The sequence below is a fragment of the Puma concolor genome, chromosome C1 (genome assembly GCF_028749965.1).
Source record: "Puma concolor isolate L17-30 chromosome C1, mPumCon1.1.hap2, whole genome shotgun sequence".
In the NCBI taxonomy this organism is placed as follows: domain Eukaryota; kingdom Metazoa; phylum Chordata; class Mammalia; order Carnivora; family Felidae; genus Puma; species Puma concolor.
The window spans coordinates 52,129,905-52,149,277 of NC_141674.1; the positions used below are offsets into that span (position 1 = coordinate 52,129,905).

Genomic DNA, 19,373 nt, shown 5'->3' on the forward strand with positions numbered 1-19,373 from the left:
GGCTAGATTCAGAGTCCCACAGAAGACTCAGATGCCCTAGAAGTAGCAAGCTAGAAGATGAAATGGGCTTAAAGTCTTAAATTACCACACAGAAGGCTACCCACTGAACATGCTCAATAAACTATTATGTGTACAGAAATAAATTTCTATTGTGTCGAGCTATAGAGATTTGGGTGCTGTTTATTTAAAACAGCATTTAGCCTATCCTGATTAGTAAAGAAATACAGAGCCCCAGTGACCTTGTTTGAATCCATAGAGCCACCTAGACTTGAGGCTAGCTACTCCTCTGGGAAATGGTTTTGCTTAAATTAGTTTGAATTGGGTTTCCATCTCTTGGAATGAAAAGATTCTGACTAACATAGGAGGAAATATGTTTTAAAAAAAAATCAATAATACCTTAGTGTAAACTGAGTTACAAAATTATTTTTCTTTCTAAGAAGAACTAGAACAATATTAAGTCCTAAGCACCTGAGGGTGCTTCAAGTATTTCTTGACTTCTACGGGCCAGAAAAATTTTCCTCTGACTCAGATAATGATTTTAAATAATAGTTACACTGTTAGGATGCCTGGCTGGCTCAGTTGGTAGAACATGCAACTCTTGATCTCAGGGTTGTGAGTTCTTATGCCACTTTGGGATTGAGTTTATTTAAAAAGAAATAGTTACTTTGTTAGGTGATGGGGATTAAGGAGTGCACTTGTTGTGATGAGCACCAGGTGCTGTATGGAAGTGCTGAATCACTATATTGTACACCAGAATCTAATATTACACTATATGTTAACTGGAATTAACATAAAAACTTTTCTTTTTAAGTTTATTTATTTATTTTTAGAGAGAGTGAGAGAGTGAGTGGGGGAGGAGCAGAAAGAGAGAGAGAGAGAGAATCCCAGGCAGATTCTGCACTGTCCGTGCAGAGCCCAATGCAGGGCTCGAACTCACAAACCATGAGATCACGACCTGGGTTGAAGTTGGATGCATGCTTAACCACTGAGTCACCCGGAATCCCCTAAAATAAAAACTTTTAAAAAATAGTTATTTTGTTAATTGTTGAAATAATATGCAATAGACTTCTTTTCTCCTCAATCATTAATATTTTATAATGTCATAAATTTATGACATTTATGTCATAAATTTATGACAGTCATAATTTATCATGAGGGCAGATAGGTCAATATGTGAGAATGCAAAGGTAAATCAGGCCTCATGAGTTTTGCCTTCAGATCAAAAAGGAGTTAGAGATCATTTGGTCTACTCTTTCATTCTACAGGTAAGAACGTTATGGTCCAGAGAGGTGAAAGTATTTCCCCAAGTTCACACAGTAAGCAGATGGCAAAAGCAAAATTAGAACTCAGATATTTAAAAAAGAGAGGAAGGGGCATTTGTACCCCAATGTTTATAGCAGCACTCTCAGCAATAGCCAAATTATGGAAAGAGCCTAAATGTCCAGCAACTGATGAATGGATAAAGAAATTGTGGTTTATATACACAATGGAGTGCTACGTGGCAATGAGAAAGAATGAAATATGGCCCTTTGTAGCAACATGGATGGAACTGGAGAGTGTGATGCTAAGTGAAATAAGCCATACAGAGAAAGACAGATACCATATGTGTTCACTCTTATGTGGATCCTGAGAAACTTAACAGAAACCCATGGGCGGGGGGCGGGGGGGGGGGGAGGAAAAATAAACAAAAAAAGAGGTTAGAGTGGGAGAGAGCCAAAGCATAAGAGACTCTTAAAAACTGAGAACAAACTGAGGGTTGATGGGAGGTGGGAGGGAGGGGAGGGTGGGTGATGGGTATTGAGGAGGGCACCTTTTGGGATGAGCACTGGGTGTTGTACGGAAACCAATTTGACAATAAATTTCATATATTGAAAAAAAAGAAATTTTTAAATCTTTAAAAAAATAAATAAAATAAAATAAAAATGAGAGGAAGCAAATGAAAGTACAGGAGTGAGTGGGCATCACAGATAAAGCAAGGGATGTGAGGTAGGAGGAGGAAATGAGATCTAGGGCACAAATAGAAGAATAAGCCTTACACTTAAGGATGAATATCTCTTACATTTAAACTGGAAGAAAAGTGTGGGTGGGAATACAGATTAGCTTTTAGGGGTCTAAGGAAGTTTCATTTACCATAAATATTGTTCACTGATTCATCACATTGTCTCCCTGTTCTCCATTAAGACGGGGACCATGAGTCCCCATGTGATGTAATGGTCTCTTGAAAGAGAGAGGGGAGGCAGGAAGAGAGGGCCACAGGAAAAATTTGAGTTGTAGACAATGAATTTTTCCAAATTCACAGCTTAGCTGAGGCCTATTCCCCAAAACAAAAAGTCCAGGAATTAAAATTAAGCCAAGAAAACTTTAAAACTATTCAAGTGGACAGACTGACCCAGCAAATGACAATGGGGTTTATAGAGTAAATGTGACCCTTGGGATGAAATAGGGAGGGTACTATAAACAGAGACAAGTCCTACCAACAGCCAGACAGCTGGTAACAAAGGCCAGGCTGCACAAAGGTCTTTCTGGCTGCCCTTTTACACTGGAGTAAGAAAACCATACATCTCTGTTGGGTATGAGAGTGAGCTGGCTGCAACATCTGTCATTCCATTGATTGCCAGGCTGGCTTCATTAGTTCTGGCTGGCTAGGCTAGGGTATCCTTTCTCCCTTACCTTTCCAAATGCATCTCTTCTCAAGCTGCATGCTCTGTCAAAGAGGGCATGCTTCTCTAGTAGGGTGGATCATTCTTCAGAGAAGAGTATAATTTATTATCAGAGTATTATTATTTATTATTGGAGAATAACCCAACTTCATTCAAGAGCACCTAAATAATCTCTTAGTTCTTTTTTTTTTTTTCGCCCTAAAAGGGTTATCTCTAGTACCAACAGTACCCACTGTTGGGTACTAGAGACTAAGGCCTCACAGGAAAAGAGGTTCTAGCTCTGGAATGAAAGATTCAATAAGGGGAATCCAAAGACTTTCAATCTTTCATCTAGGATGAAAAGTCCAAAATATTAAGGAGAACATGGTACAAACAAATGCTATGAGGACACTGACACTGTAGGATGTCCTGACCTTTGTGCTTCCTCTGCATATGTGAGGGGGAGGCAGCATGGCATCATGAGCCTTAAAATCATTACATTGTGTCCCAGATCCTCTTGTCTTCATACTTTCCTGACTTCAGTTACCATATACGCACTAATGATTTCCTGTCTACAACTCATTCTAGAACTCTTGACCTTCATACCCATCTGCCTATAAGACTCTTCTACTTTAGTATCCCACAAACTCAAAAATATTTATTTGGCACCTACTAAATGCCAAGTAATGTCCCAATCTGAATTTATTATCTTCATTTTCCTGAAAGGAAAACTGGACAAAACCATCAGGCTTACATCAGCATTTCAGTTGAACTAAAGTTGGAAGTATGCACAGAATGTCAGCTACTATCCCAAGCATTTTCACCTATGTATCTCATTTATAAATATATACATGTGCATGTATAATATACAATAAATGTTTCCAAAATAATATAAAATAAATGTTTCCAAAATTTTTAAGTTTCAAAGACATTTCAAAAAGTATTAGGAGGAGTTACATAGGATTACAATTTTTTGTTTTGTTTTGTTTTGTTTTGGTCAAATAGGAACACTGAAAAATAATATAATTTCATTAAAGATAGACTATATTACATGGAGAAAACTTAAATGCATATTACCAAGAAGCCAATCTGAAAAGAGTACATACTGTATAATCCCAACTATCTGCACATTCTGGAAAAGAAACTATGGACATAGAAAAAAGATCAGTGGTTGTAGGGAGGGGAGAAGAGAAGGGATGAACAGATGGAGCACAGAGGATTTTTAGGGCAGTGAAACTACTCTGTATGATGCTAATTGTGGATATATGTCATTATACATTTGTCCAAACCACAGAATGTAAAGACCTAGAGTAAACTCTAATGTAAACTATGGACTTTGGGTGAAATTGATGTATCAGTATAGGTTAATCATTTGTAACAAACGTATCACTTTGGTGAGAGATGTTGATAATCTGGCAGGCAACCCATGTTGGGGAACAGGGAACATACCAGAAATCTTTGTACCTTCCTCTTAATTTTCCTATGAATTTAAAACTGCTGTCAATTAATTTTCTTTAAAAAGAAAGATAAGTTCTATCTAATATATATATATATATATATATATATATATATATATATATATATACACACACACACACATATATATGTATATACAGTATGTAAAAGAACATAAACAGTCCTTTTATTCAGTAAATTTAGCTTTAGCTTTATGGGAAATCTGTATTGTCCTTTCTTTTCTCATATTGCTGACAACCAATAAAAGCCTTGTCACTGACCCCAAATTTGGGAACCACTCATTTGAGTTACTTGCTCAGGGCTCCTGGATTAAGTGATAAGTAGCTATAAGGACTTCCTGGTATTTGCATAAAGAGCTGGTTACATCTCTCTTCTCCAACCATCTACCAGATGCCCTATGTTAGGCAAATTAAATTATGTTACCTTTCCTTAAAAGATGTGAAACAGAGCAGCTCAGGCTTTACCTTAGGGGAGCTTTAGCTCATTCAGTGGGGTTGCTTTATATTAAAAAAGAAAGAATGATCGTCTGTGGCCTTTCCAGAAAAAGATAACTTTTGGAATATTCCTGTTTCTTCAGAGATAGAATAATAATTTATGGAGAAAATATCATTTTGTCATAACTGTATCTCGTGAAGCTTATGTTTATTCACAGTATTATCAGAATAAATCAGAAATTAGTGGACCAGGGCTTAAAATTTTAGTTTCAAGTAAAGTTTCAGGGTAAACACAGTAATAATTTTCAAACTATAGGCTAATGAAATTTTCCAATTTGTCAGAAACAATAAAAATTAGTTTTACATGTACTTTCTAACATTGAAAGAAACTGATATTTTTTATAACTATAACTAAATTTGGACATTAAACACTACCCACTATCTCCTGATTCTGAAAAGTCCTTAAAGAAGTCAAATAATACTGCTTGCTAGACCTAGCCTATTGGACTCTAGGATCATTAACATTAAAAAATATATAATTTAGTATTTGGAGTGACAGGTATATTATGCAATTAATTTTTTGGTAATAAAATACCATTCAGTGAAGAAAGCAAGGCCAAAATCAGCAATCAAGGTGAAATAGAAAGGTAGAAGGAAAACTATAAGTAGCGACATAATTGACATAATTGGCATTGTGATTATTTTGATAATTATATTACATTTTTGGTCAAGTTAAAACACCTTAGAAAAACAATATTAGGTTGAATCAAATGAAATTTTTAAATTTTTTTGTCAAAAAAATGATCAAATATCACAATTTCATATGGTTCAAACTGATATCTCACAATCCTCAGTATATTTTAATCAGATTTTTGGGAAACATAGTGTTCATTTTTATGCAGGAAAATTAAGGGGTCTTGTGAGTTGCCTGTATGCCAGATATCACAAAGAAATCAATAACAGAACTAGGAATATAACCTAATAGAATAATAGAATTACTAATCACGCTAACTCAATAGCACTCAGTAAGCACATACCACATGCCAGGCAAAGTTGTGGAAGTGTGTGTATGCGTGTGGGGCAGAGTGGGGTTTGGGGTTTGGGGTTTGGGGATGGGGCAGGAACAGGGTCACAGATTTGGACATTTTGAGTTTGCCAAGTAGAGAGTTTGACTAAAGAAAGGCACAGGGATCCCTTTGCCCCTCCCCCCAAAAAAGAAAGAAAGGCAGAGGGAAAGATATAAAACTACTTCTTTTTTTGTTTTTACTTCCATTGTCAAAGTATTTGTTTTCTGTTATCAACAGAAACTTGTTAATGAAGATGTGCTAAATTAATCAAGTTAATATACAAATTCCCCAGCAAAGCCAGGCTCAGCTAGTAGTTTCATATGCTAATATCAACAACCAAAGCACTTTCTGTCAAGGATTTCAACTGGATGAAGTTTCATGAACTGACAATGTGGCAAAATATTAGCTTTAATAATAAATCTGCTAATTCTTCTTCCCTGCTTGTCTTGTTCAACATTACAATTCCATTCTGGCAAATAATAAACCCTCAATAAGTATTTGTTGAATGAACTAATTAGCTGATGTTTGGTCCTTGATAGAAGCATAATAATTCCTGCCAGATAAAATGAGTTTACCACATTTATTTATTATAACATAAACTTAACAAATAGTCCAAACCAAAATTCATCAATTCTAACATCCTCCCCCTACCAAATAACCCCACATTCCCTCTCAATCATAAAATTAAATGCATGTAAAGTATTAAATTAACAAACATTAGCAAATTATTTTAAATATTTAAATATTCTTTTATTGAAACATCCTAATTTTTTTATACTTTGTATGTATATCTTTTATACCAGAAATATAATCAGATCTACATGTATACAAAAATTCTGTCTCCTTTTATTGCCTACAATACAGTACTATAAGGCTAATTCATAAAATTGCTGTAAGAATTAATGAATTATACAAAAGAGAAATTTTAGGTACAAGAGCTTATTCTATGTGAAAATATTATTATAACAATTCTACCTCCTCATTCAACTATAATACACAAAAATCATTTTGTAAGGCTACTTCTGTATCAACTTCCAAACAGTCTGATTAAAAACCGTTTTAATCTATATTTTAGGCAAAAAAATAAAGTCTAATTTTAACATGTTATCAAATGATTAAAAATAAAAGCACTGTCAATTTAAGTATTTCAACTGCCTGAGTTCTATAGGCCAGATAATAATTTTAAATAATAGTTACATTGTTAATTGTTGAAATAATATGTAATAGTCTTTTTTCTCCTCAATCATTAAAATCTTATATAATATTCCAATAATAATTTATCACTAAGACAGATATTTTTCTAAGTAATGTATCACCAAACCACATTTTGTTTCTGGTGTCATCTGCTGAAATCAATCCATGTTATAAAATGACACATTAGCTAAAAACTTGATAAACTTTGGAATGAAGTTCACTGACATGCTACTAAAAATAGACCCTTTTTAATTTTTTCAACAAATTTAATATGAACATGGTGATAGAAATACATTAGGATAATAGAAATTCACCCTACATTAGTTTTTAATGAATCTTAGATATCACAATTCTTTCATATTCCAAATTTTAATTAGTCTTCAAAAATAATAACTATCTCTTGAGCAGTTATAACATGCACAATACTATGCTAAGCATTTTCTACACATTACTTCACAAAATCCTCACAACTTTATGCAGTACTGTGTATATTAATTAGCGGCCCGACATAGAAATAGAAACTGAGACTCAGGGGTTAAGAAATTTGTTGTGACTATAAGAGCCAGGATTTGAATGCCTCAGATCTACCTCACTACAAAGCCCATAGCTTTAAACCAACCATCCAGTTTTAAGAAAACAAAGTCCTAAATATAGAGAAATGGAAGTCAACAAAGTTGAAATACAAAGTTAGGCTAGATGTGAAAAAAAGATATTACTAATTGTTAAAGGCAGAAGGAATATAAACTACACTAAGAGTCTCAATATATTTACAAAATAAGTGAGACAAATAAATTTTCATTTTTAAGAAATCCATTTCTTTTGGCAATATTTTTAAGATGACTGCAGAGACTAATCCTTCTCAGAGTTTCCTGACGAACATGTTTTTCATTCTAGACTTAAAATTCAATGTCTTTTAATCATCATGTTTTTCACACCTGTGTGGTGGTTTCATTAAACAATGTACATACTTTTCTTAAGCATTTGTTAATACCAAATTATCAAATATTCATGAGGAAAAGAGTATACCTTCTTAAGCTTTACACCATCATTTCTTCTCCATGAGAAATTAAGTTATTTTCACATGATCAAAAAAAATTCATGACACACAATTAAAAACAAACAAGAGTCACATTTTATAAGGCAGCAATTACATTCATGCGATACCAGTGTAATTGAAAGACAGAAGACATTTCATTCGTTAGTAACACAGAATTTCTTCTAGTGGGTTTCCTAGAGCTCATTAGATATTCCCTGGCTGATTCTCCTAAGTAATTAGATTTTAACAGGATTTTCAACAGATCAGAGCAATCTCTGTGGGTGCCAATAGAAGAGTCCCCCTCTGGCCTTACCAGCAGGGCAGAGCAGATAACATCCAGACTGGGAGTTAATAGGACAATTACTGGCCTCTTTTAAATGAGTTACATTAATGCACTTAAGCTAAATGGTTCTGCATATGATTAAATATTAACATCTGCAAAATATGAAAGCATGATATGCAATCAAGTTGTGTTGTTTTAATTTCCCCAAAGAAAGACTTCCATTGTTTATATAAATGCCTTTAAACACTATGTATTAAACACTTTGAGGATACACTAATAGAAAGATGGAAACCATTCTTCTCACTTAAGAGTCCTAAAATACACTGACTTTTAGGATGTCACTTCTGGGTATGATGGAGTGACTAAAAGAAAAAAAAAAAGACAAATATATGAAATAGTAGTTTTCAGACACTGGACAACAGGCAGTGCAAGACCATGATCCCTGAGAAAAGGGGAAATAAAAAGAAGATAAAATCAACTCCCTGAGTTCAGAGAGAGTTGAGAATTTGGGGAGGCCAAGGTGGCTAGAATACACAGGACAAGTACCAGGGAGGAGAGAGTATGAGGGAGGAGAGAGTACCAGGGTACCAAGGAAGAGAGTTCTGAAGATCTGCAGAGGGTACCCTTCAAGTCTCATGCTTAGTGTTCATCAGTATATACATAAGAGAAGACTACTCAAGGCTGAAAAAAGAACCACTGAAAAAGAGCAGGTGGAACTATTTTCAGAGCTCACACAGTGCTGGGGATCTTTCCACAGGCAGAGTTAAAAACAAAACAAAACAAAGCAAAACACTTTATAATACATAAGGCAACAGGTAGAGAACTCAGAAGGATATTGTCTCAGTAGTAGGGGCAAATTAGCTCTAGCTTAAAGTTGCTCTGGTGCCACTTAACAAAATTTAATGGCAAATCTCAAAAGAATCAATTTCCAAGTTATTTGAATGCCCAGAGCAATGCTCAAAAATATTTATAGGAATACAAAAGAATCAAGCACGTAAACAACATAAAATTCACAATGTCTAACACCCAAACTCACTAAGTCATGAAAGGAGCATGGAAGATATAAAAATGGCCAAAATCAAATTTCTAAAGATGAAAAATACATTGGATAGGATTAACATTGCAGACTGAAAAAAAATAGACAATGAGTTGTGGAATAGCGAAATGTGGGACAACTTAAAGCAGCTTAATACATGAGTAGTTGCAGTCCTAGAAGAGAGGAAGAGAAGAGAAAAACTATTTGAAGAAATAATGACCAAAAATTTTCCAATTTTGATGGAAATTATACACCCAAGAAAAAAATGAATCTATTTCATCAAAAATCAAGTAGCCTAAAATATACTAACTTAAAAAAATTTTTTTTAAATGTTCACTTATTTTTGAGAGGGAGGGTGAGGTGCAGAGAGACAGAGGGGTACAGAGGATCCTAAGCAGGCTCTGTGCTGACAGCAGCAAGTCTGATGCGGGGCTTGAACTCATTAACTATGAGATCATGACCTGAGCTGAAGTCGGACGCTCAACCGACAGAGCCACCCAGGCACCCCTAAAATGTGCTTTTAAATGCATTGTAGATACACTGTAAATGTCTCTAGCAGAAACCAAAATATATTGGTCCAGACCTGATCCAGTCAGTCACATGCTTGGTTCCTATAAGATTTTCTAAGAGTAATTTTCAGTCTGATGCAAATAGTCTATTTTGCCACTAAGTATCATATTTCAGATGTCTTATAATGAATTATATTCTCTACTTATTGACTTTATAAAGAAATGTTTCCTTCTTTTCCTCAGCTGCCACTAAGCTGCTGGGTCTTTCTGAAGCAGCCATAGGCCACGTGGGGATGAGGCCCTCCCCTTCAACCACTTGGCCAGCACTGCACCTGTTAGCGCCTGTTTAGCACTCCCTTGCACCATGGCCTCAGTCTTGGAGCTCACCTGCATCTACTTGGTCCTCATCCTACAGGACGATGAGGTGATCACTGCTCCCATTGGAGCCCATTCGAGGCTAAGATCAATGCTCCCATTAAAGCAGCAAGTATAAATGTTGAACCTTTCTAGCCAGGCTTATTTGCAAAGGCCCTGCCCAATGTGAACACCAGGATCTTCATCTACAATGTAGGGGCTGGTGGACCTGCCCCAGCAGCTGGTGCTGCACCAGCAGGAGGTTCTGCTCCCTCCACCACTGCTGCCCCAGCTGAGAAAGTGGAAGCAATGAAAAAAGAATTAGAGGCATCTGATGATGATATGGGCTTTTGTCTTTTTGACTAAACCTCTTCTGTAACCTTTTCAGTAAAAAGCTGAACTCTTAGGGGCACCTGAGTGACTCAGTCAGTTGAGCAATCAACTCATGATTGTGGCTCAGGTCATGATCCCAGTGTTCTGGAATCGAGTCCTGTATCGGGCTCACTGCTGAGTTTGAGCCTGGTTGAGTTTCTCTCTTTCTCTCCCTCTGCCCTCTCCCTTTCAAAACAAAACAAAACAAAACAAAAAACAAAACAAAACAAAAAAACACCTGAATTCTTAACAAAGTAAAAATAAATACTCCAAAACATTATTATAAAATATCAAATTAGACCCCAGCAAGTACAGACGCAGGGGCCTGAACCAGACAAATAAGTTCTGGTGAGCACTTCCTCTATCCTTTAATTGGCTTTTATTCACTTGGGTAAAATAGGGAACAGGATTAGCAAAAGAATTTTGATTGGTTGAAATGACACTTGAATTTTTTAAGCTGAGCCACAAGCTCCACACCAACTCTCAAACAGCAAAGCTCCGTGCATGTCTGCAGCCCCCAAAATATGGTAACATTCAGATGGCCTTGAATTTTACCTCCCTGTTTCTACTTGCCCACAAGTTTAGTTTCTAATTCTATTTTCCCTCGTGGAGTTTTCAAATGTCTGAGCCTTGTTTTATATACTTGAAGTATTCCAGAGATTTTAAATTGAAACAGAACTTTTTTCAATCTTAATTACACCTTACGGGCATTTGGAGAACTTGTTATCTAAAAGAATTCTTTGAGTGTATTGATCATTTTCTGAACTTTTTGTCCAAATCTGATTTTTATACATCAAATTTGCTTAACACTAGGTACTCAAAAATAAAGATCTCACAAAGATACAGAGATAACAAGTCAATCCATTTTAGAAAATGTGTTGAATCAACCTGGCCAAAGAGATTATACTAGTCATACTGAGACCCACACAGAAACCAGCATTTGCAAAGACATCAAAAAAATCAAACAATTGGCCTAAATGAACTATAATGGACTCTAGTTTCCCTTTCCTTACCCTTTTTTTTGAGATTTTTCAGTCCTGTTTTACACAATGAACTTGAAATATTTTAGTGGCAAGCATATTTGTGGATGGTCCAGAGGACATTTAAGTATGTTCTACTAAAACAGATCACTGATGGAAGAAAAGACAGGGTAGGGCAGGTGCTTGGGTGGTGTCTGTCTAACTCTTGATTTTGGCTCAGGTCATGATCTCACTGTTCATGAATTTGAGCCGCACATCCAGCTCCACTCTGACAGTGCAAAGCCTGTGTGAGAGTTCTCTCTCTCCTGTTCTCTCTGCCCCTCCCCTGCTCACTCTCTCTCTCAAAATAAATAAACTTAAAAATTAAAAAAAAAAAAAAGAGGTAATACATATGAAAGAGGACAAAGGGTAATACTCCCATGGCTAACTGCATGATTTTTGAAACAACAGAAAGCAGAACTAAAATCTATAACGTGAAGTTGCAGGAAGAAAAATTACGCCCAACATAACACTATACTTTCTAACTTACTAAACTTTCTTTTTTTTTCAAGTTTTTTTTTTTTTAATTTTTTTTCAACGTTTTTTATTTATTTTTGGGACAGAGAGAGACAGAGCATGAACGGGGGAGGGGCAGAGACAGAGGGAGACACAGAATCGGAAACAGGCTCCAGGCTCTGAGCCATCAGCCCAGAGCCTGACGCGGGGCTCGAACCCACGGACCGCGAGATCGTGACCTGGCTGAAGTCGGACGCTTAACCGACTGCGCCACCCAGGCGCCCCTTAAGTTTATTTATTTATTTTTGGGAGAGACAGTGGGGGAGGGACAAAGAGACATGGAGAGAGAATATCAAGCAGTCTCTGCACTGTCAGTGTAGAGCCTGATGCAGGGTTCAAACTCACTAGTGGTGCGATCTTGACTAGAGCCAAAACCAAGAGTTGACACTTAACCAACTGAGCCACCCAGGCGCCCCTTTCTTAAACTTTCTAAAAATCAAATATCAAGTGTCCCATTGCTCTAAGTGTGCAAATATTGACTGCCCATTTGGCAGGGATTTTGCACACAGAATTCAACTGTTGTATAGGACATTAAATTACACAACATTTAAAGACCTAATCTTTAAGTCTTTCTAAACATTCAAATCATCTGATTCTACGATCCTAAATGCCTTGGTGTTCATATTGGGAATTTCCTTTGCCCTAAGTTCTCCATAGAATGACTGTAATACCCATCCCTTTCTTGTATGTAGGAAATATTGGACTATAAGGAGACCTAGGGTAGATCTGGTTCTATCACTAATTTGTTGGGTAACTTAAAATAAATTATTTTTTTAAATTCTTTTCTTTTTTTTAAGTTTACTTACTTATTTTGAGAGAGAGAGAGCAGAGGAGGAGCAGACAGAAAGGGAAAGAGTGAATCCCAAGCAGACTCCTCACTGTCAGTACTGAGCCCAATGTGGGGCTCAACCCCACAAACCATGACATCATGACCTGAGCTGAGACCAAGAGCTGGGTGCTCAACAGACTGAGCCACCTAGGCACCCCTACACAAATCATTTTTATTTCTTGGTTTGGGTTTTGTCATCTGCAAGTGTGGCCTGGGGGCTCTAAATACATATCTCAAGAGTTCACTCCACATTATATACTTTACTTCCCCAAGTCTCTGACTCTTACCTGTGTATCAGCCAAGCACTTTGCTAGAATAACTAGCCAAAATTCTGTTTCTGGCATTCAGAAAAATGCAAAATCTCTGATATTATAATTCCATGTTGTTGATGTGGGAAATCCTACAGTCAAAACTGACTTCTACCTATTTGCTTCAACCATACTCATTCACAGTGGCCAATCATAAAGAAAGACCTTTGAAGTTTCTCTAGTCATCAGTGACCTTCACACACCAGCTCCAACATTCAACTTGCAGATTGTATTATCAAACAGTTTTACATCCTTTATAAGAATCATATTGCCCCTGCTCCCAAAGCAACTCTGTGTTATAATCTTAAAAAAGAGCAAGTAGATGAGCTCCAAGTTCAAATTAAATGTTTTGGCCATTGCAATATTTAAAAATATTAGCTGTACCATTTCATGCTGCTTCTAAAATAAATATAGAGAGGATATTACAAAAAGACATGTTAAATGTAGGGGCACTTGTACCCCAATGTTTATAGCAGCACTCTCAACAATAGCCAAATTATGGAAAGAGCCTAAATGTCCAGCAACTGATGAATGGATAAAGATATTGTGGTTTATATACACAATGGAGTACTACATGGCAATGAGAAAGAATGAAATATGGCCCTTTGTAGCAACATGGATGGAACTGGAGAGTGTGATGCTAAGTGAAATAAGCCATACAGAGAAAGACAGATACCATATGGTTTCACTCTTATGTGGATCCTGAGAAACTTAACAGAAACCCATGGGGGAGGGGAAGAAAAAAAAAAGAGGTTAGAGTGGAAGAGAGCTAAAGCATAAGACACTCTTAAAAACTGAGAACAAACTGAGGGTTGATGGAGGGGTGGGAGGGAGGGGAGGGTGGGTGATGGGTATTGAGGAGGGCACCCTTTGGGATGAGCACTGGGTGTTGTATGGAAACCAATTTGACAATAAACTTCATATATTGAAAAAAAATATAAATAAATAAAAATTAAAAAATAAAAATAGGAAAAAAAAGACATGTTAAATGAATCCCTCTGAGAAATATGCCAAATACAGGACAGAAAAATGACTAATTCTTTTCTTATAGCAACTCATCAAAATTGACTGTCCAGTCATTTGCATACCCCTAACTCTAAGCTACATTCAGAAGAATCTCATTAAAATGAAAACTCACCCACCAGCTTAATATTCTGTCCAGTGTTGACATTATGATATTCTTTTGCAGTATAGAGATGTGTTTTTATAGATTTCTTCTCTTAATCTTTCATGCATTTGATCCAAAAACTCTACTTCAAAAACAATTAAAATAAAACTGAACTCTTGTTTCCTGCCAGAGGATTGATTGGTTGTGAAATCTAGTTGCTGAATGTTTGAAGTCATTATGGAAAAATGGCATTTCTTGCTGTGTAATGCCTGCTTCATGCTGTTATCTGCTCCCAAAAGATGTTTTCTTTCTTTCTTCTTTTTCTTTTTCTTTCTTTCTTTCTTTCTTTCTTTCTTTCTTTCTTTCTTTCTTTCTTTCTTTCTTTCTTTCTTTCTTTCTAAGTAAGCTCTATACTCAACGTGGGGCTTGAACTCATGAACTCGAGATCAAGAGTTGCCTGCTCCACTGACTGAGCCAGCCAGGCACCCCAAAAGATGTTTTCTTAAAGGGGTGAGACCAAAGACTTACCTTTCCTATCTACCATCCAGGAATATGCAGGTAAGAAAAAAAGAACCATGGATGGGTAATAACAAGAAAAGCCTACCCTCAGTAACTATTAGCAGTTTAAACACGTCAATGTATTAACGCCTATGATTTTACTTGATGTACTGTTAACTTTTTAAGGGTACATAAGGCATGGACTCCCATTCACAGGAAGGGAAAATGAAACAGAAATCACTTGCCTGGTCACACAATGAACTTGCTATGGACTGAATTATGCCTCACCCCCGAATTCATATTGAAGCCCTTACCCCCAATGTGACTATATTTGGAGACAAAGACTATAAGAAAATTATTAAAGGTTAAACTAAGTCATAAGGGTGGGTCCCAGATTTGATAGGATTAATATTCTTATGCAGAGAGTGCTGGCTTACTGTATCTGAGTGCACACAAAGAAGAGGATGTGTGAGCATACAGCAAGATGGCAGCCACCTACAAGCCAAGAAGAGTCCTTTCCAGAAACCAACTATGCTGAAATTCTTAATCTCAGATTTCTAGCTTCCTGATCTACAAAAACTAAATGTCTGTTGTTTAAGCTACTCAGTCTATAGTATTTTGTTATGGCAGTCTAAGCCAAGAGCTAGTGATCATGAAACTTCTCCTAGAACCAAAGTCTTTTGACTCTGTCTTGTGTATGTGTGTCGGCATAGCAGAGTAGTCAGCATTGAAGTACTAAGAATGATCACTTAAATTCCAAGCAATTTTTCCTGAACTTATAATGTGACTGCTATGTCTTTACCTTCCATCAACTAATAGAAGTACTGGGGTGACTGGGTGGCTCAGTCGGTTAAGCATCCAACTATTACTTTAGGCTTAGGTCATGATCTCACTGTTCGTGAGTTCAAGCCCCACATCGGGCTCCATGCTATCAGTGCAGAGCCTGCTTGGGATTCTCTCCGTCCCCTCTCCTCCCCCCACCTCTCTGCTTTCCCCCATGTTCTCTCTCTCTCTCAAAATAAACAAATAAACATTTTTTTAAAATAATAGAAGTATTGTTGCCATGAAGATACTCCTTAGAGGGGAAAAATGGAAGCATCATCGTAAATGTGCAACAAATCCTGTGGATTTCTCTCTAGCAATAAACTTTTAAACTGATTCCCTTTTTAAAAAACTACACTTGTTATTGGGGAGTGATTTTCTTATGCTTCATGTCCCCTTCCTGTGAAGAGAGCTAAGGCCTCTCTCTACCCCCATACATTCAAACCTAACTGGTAAATTTTGTAAAGAATAACTAGACGTGCTCCAGTTGGCTCAATTCTTTTTTCTCTTGAGATGAGCCTGTCCAGAGAAAGCACAAATTCTTTGTTCTTCCATGTTAAAAATCTTACCTCAGCAGTCCTTCCATGCAAAGAAGTCCAAGACCTAGTAGATAAGCATACCTGAAGTCAGGATATTGTTAGAAAGCCCATTTAGCTCCCACGCTAAGCCAATTTATCCTGTATCAGTAATAAAGGGGGTATTTTGGCTCCAGTGTTTACTCTTTTTTCAAGTTTCTGGAATTACTCAGAAAGAGGAAAAGCAGTGTGTTATTTAATGCAAGTCCTTTCAGAGACCACCAGCATAACTGCAGGACAAACCTTTGTATTCTATTACCTCTACCATTTGAGAGGCCAGGAGAAAACATGTACCTTAATGGAGGTGGAATTATCCTTGCAATGACTGCAGTAAATGTTTGTTGAAGGGGAAAAAAATGGAAAGAGAAGATATACCATATATACCCAGTTTTAATGGAAAGCCTATTTCTGCCATATACATTAGAGAAATTGTTCAAGAACAGTTCATCCATGTGAAAATATTAGCACTGTAATTCTGCCAAGGTCAGTAAGACCTAGTGATTTGCTGAGATATCACCTTCATTTCACCAGGTAAATAAAGGCTCCTTTTTCAGTATGTCCTATCCAAGAAGGTACTCCATAGCAACAGTTAAATTATGAATACAGCACATATGTTCCATACCATATCATTTACAGCACAATTTAGCATAGACATAATGCTTTGTAACAAACTACAATACCATTCACAAAATGCATTTAAATAGCATAATTTAGTTCATTAAATTCAGTCATTTACAGTAAATCAAAATCATCATAGGAATTGAAGAGAGTACACAGTTGTTTGTTTGAATAGTTAAGCTAGGTAAGTCAATTTCTTTTTGAAGGTCAAGGACAGAGTTGTTTCCACTTTCTGTTATAAAAAAGATACAGCTGGTGTCAAAAGATAATTTAATGTCACCTCAAAATGATCAACCCTCTTTTTTTTTCCCCTGTCTCTCTCTCTCCTGGTTGCATATCACATCACTGCCACTCCTGAAATATATCCAACTCCTCGAAAACATTTTATATACTAGTTAACTAGAATGTGTCTGCAGACTTTACAAAATCTCAAATGTACAGATTTTTTTCAGATTTTTACCAAAATATGTATATTTGGCTCTGAGAAAGGTTCAAACACTAAATCATAGTACAGGCAGTCATCTGTTTATCTGTCTGTTTTTCATACCATATTGTAAGTCCCATGTGAGTAGGAGTCTAGTCAACCATACTTCGATTCCTACAACCTAGCACAGTGTTTGTTGATTGTAAATTCCTTGAAAGCAAGGATTGGTTCTTTGTAAGTTTTATTCCTTCTGGCCCTTACCATAATGCTTTACACATACTTAGTAAATATTTGTTGATTTAAAAATCTTTGGTGGGGGGGCGCCTGGGTGGCTCAGCCAGTTAAATGTCTGACTTCGCCTCAGGTCATGATCTCATGGCTCCTAAGTTTGGACCCCACATTGGGCTCTCTGCTGTCAGCACAGAACCCACTTCTGATCCTCTGTCTCCCTCTCTCTCTGCACCACCCTTGCTTGCTCTATTTTTCCCTCTCTCTCTCCCAAAAATAAATAAACAAAAACAAATCTTTTTGGGGGTGCCTGGCTGGCTCAGTAGGTAGAGTATGTGCTCTTGATCTCGGGGTCATGAATTTGAGCCCCACATTGGGCAAAAAGATTACTTAAAAAAATAAATAATAAATAAAAACATTTTTGGAGGGGCTTACCTCAAGATATATTTTGTAAACACACAAATTCAGTATATTTTTATTGTCTTAGTAAAGTAGTGCCTAGAATATTAAAGACTAAGAAAAGACAGGCTTCAGAATTTAACACAAATTATTTGACCTGATCTCATTGTTTCACTATCCAGTGCATTCCGAGCAGAACCACACTCCAAGTGGACACAATTATGTCTTCACCTTACATAAATCTTTTCTTAGCCTTTGCCTGAGATGCTTTCATCACAGACTCAGTATGAGGATTTAAGCCCTGGTACAACTGCTTTAAAGCCAACACTATCCTAGGCAGCATTTACAGACTCAGCATTTATCCAGACATCTGACAATTTTATGCGTGCTTTACACTAGGCACTGTGTTAAATGCAGAAGATATGGACTCAATACCTGAATTCTGTCCTCAAGCTGCTTAGAATCTAGTCCGGTACCCCATCAACAGTGCAGTGTCTAGGGTAACCACAAAGTACTCAGAGAAAGAGCACGATATCCTGATAATAAGATACCAATTCCCTTTGCTTGGCACCTGCCCATATAAAGAACTGATTTCCATTCTCAGCACATTTTGAGAGCGCCAATGATGCACTGGAGGAAGTCTAAAAGAGAGCTGCCAGGTGGAAGGATTGCCTTCTCACATTTCCTCCCCTCAGGTTACCTCATTCCTTCCTTAAAGAGGAAGGAGAATGGGAAAGACTGCTAGAAGCTCAAGGGGAATTTTTTTTTTTTAATTGAGAGTAACTGTTCTTGCAAGTATCTGAGTATTTCTGGGGTGAGTATTGCTGATTTGAGGAACCGCGTCCAAGTCCATTACATGAACAGCCTCTAATTGTATCAGTAGCTCCACAGAGCCCAAGCAATAAAAGTACAAACTCCTTAGACTGCATAGAAGATCTCTGTCATCTGGCTTCATTCTTGTCCCTCTTTGTAACAGAGACTGCTAATATCCTCCAATATCCATTTCCCCTCTTCTATTAGTAATAAAAATTTTAGCTGGTAAAAAGGCCACCCAGAAAAAAGACGTTTCCCAGTTTCCCTGCAGCTAGGTGTGGCCATGTGACTGAATTCATGCCAATGATATGCAAGTGGAAATGTCAGGTTTCAACTTCTGGGAACCATAAGAGACAAAGGATGCCTACTTATTTTGCTGATTGGGACATGAATATCATGACTAAAGTTCCATCCTGGACTTTGATGACAAGGGCCACGCCCTAGCGATGGTGTACCAGAAAGTTAGAAGGAACTGGGTCCTTGACGACTTTGTGGAAGAGAGCCAACCTATCAATTCTGGATTGCCTACCTCTAGATTTTTAACTGAAAGGGAAATTATCTTCTATCTTATTTCAGCCACTAAATTCAGCCATTGTTGGCAGACTCTGTTATTTGCAAACTCACTTTCCCCCAGTTCCTCCCCTAGTGGTCTGATATAAGCCAGGCACTGTGCCAAGTCTCCAAAAACAGTATCTTATTGAATCCTTACAAATTCTCTGTTAGATAGCTACTATTTTACTATTAGCTCCATTTTACAGATGAAGAAACAGACTTAGAAAGATGAATCTACTTGTTAAAAAGTAAAGCCAGGTTTTT

At 36.9% G+C, this 19,373-nt stretch overlaps 1 pseudogene; it reads left to right on the plus strand.

Annotated features, from left to right (window-relative positions):
• The first annotated feature begins 10,038 nt into the window (after window positions 1-10,038).
• On the plus strand, window positions 10,039-10,394 carry LOC112848586 (large ribosomal subunit protein P1 pseudogene; annotated as a pseudogene).
• Window positions 10,395-19,373: the final 8,979 nt, after the last annotated feature.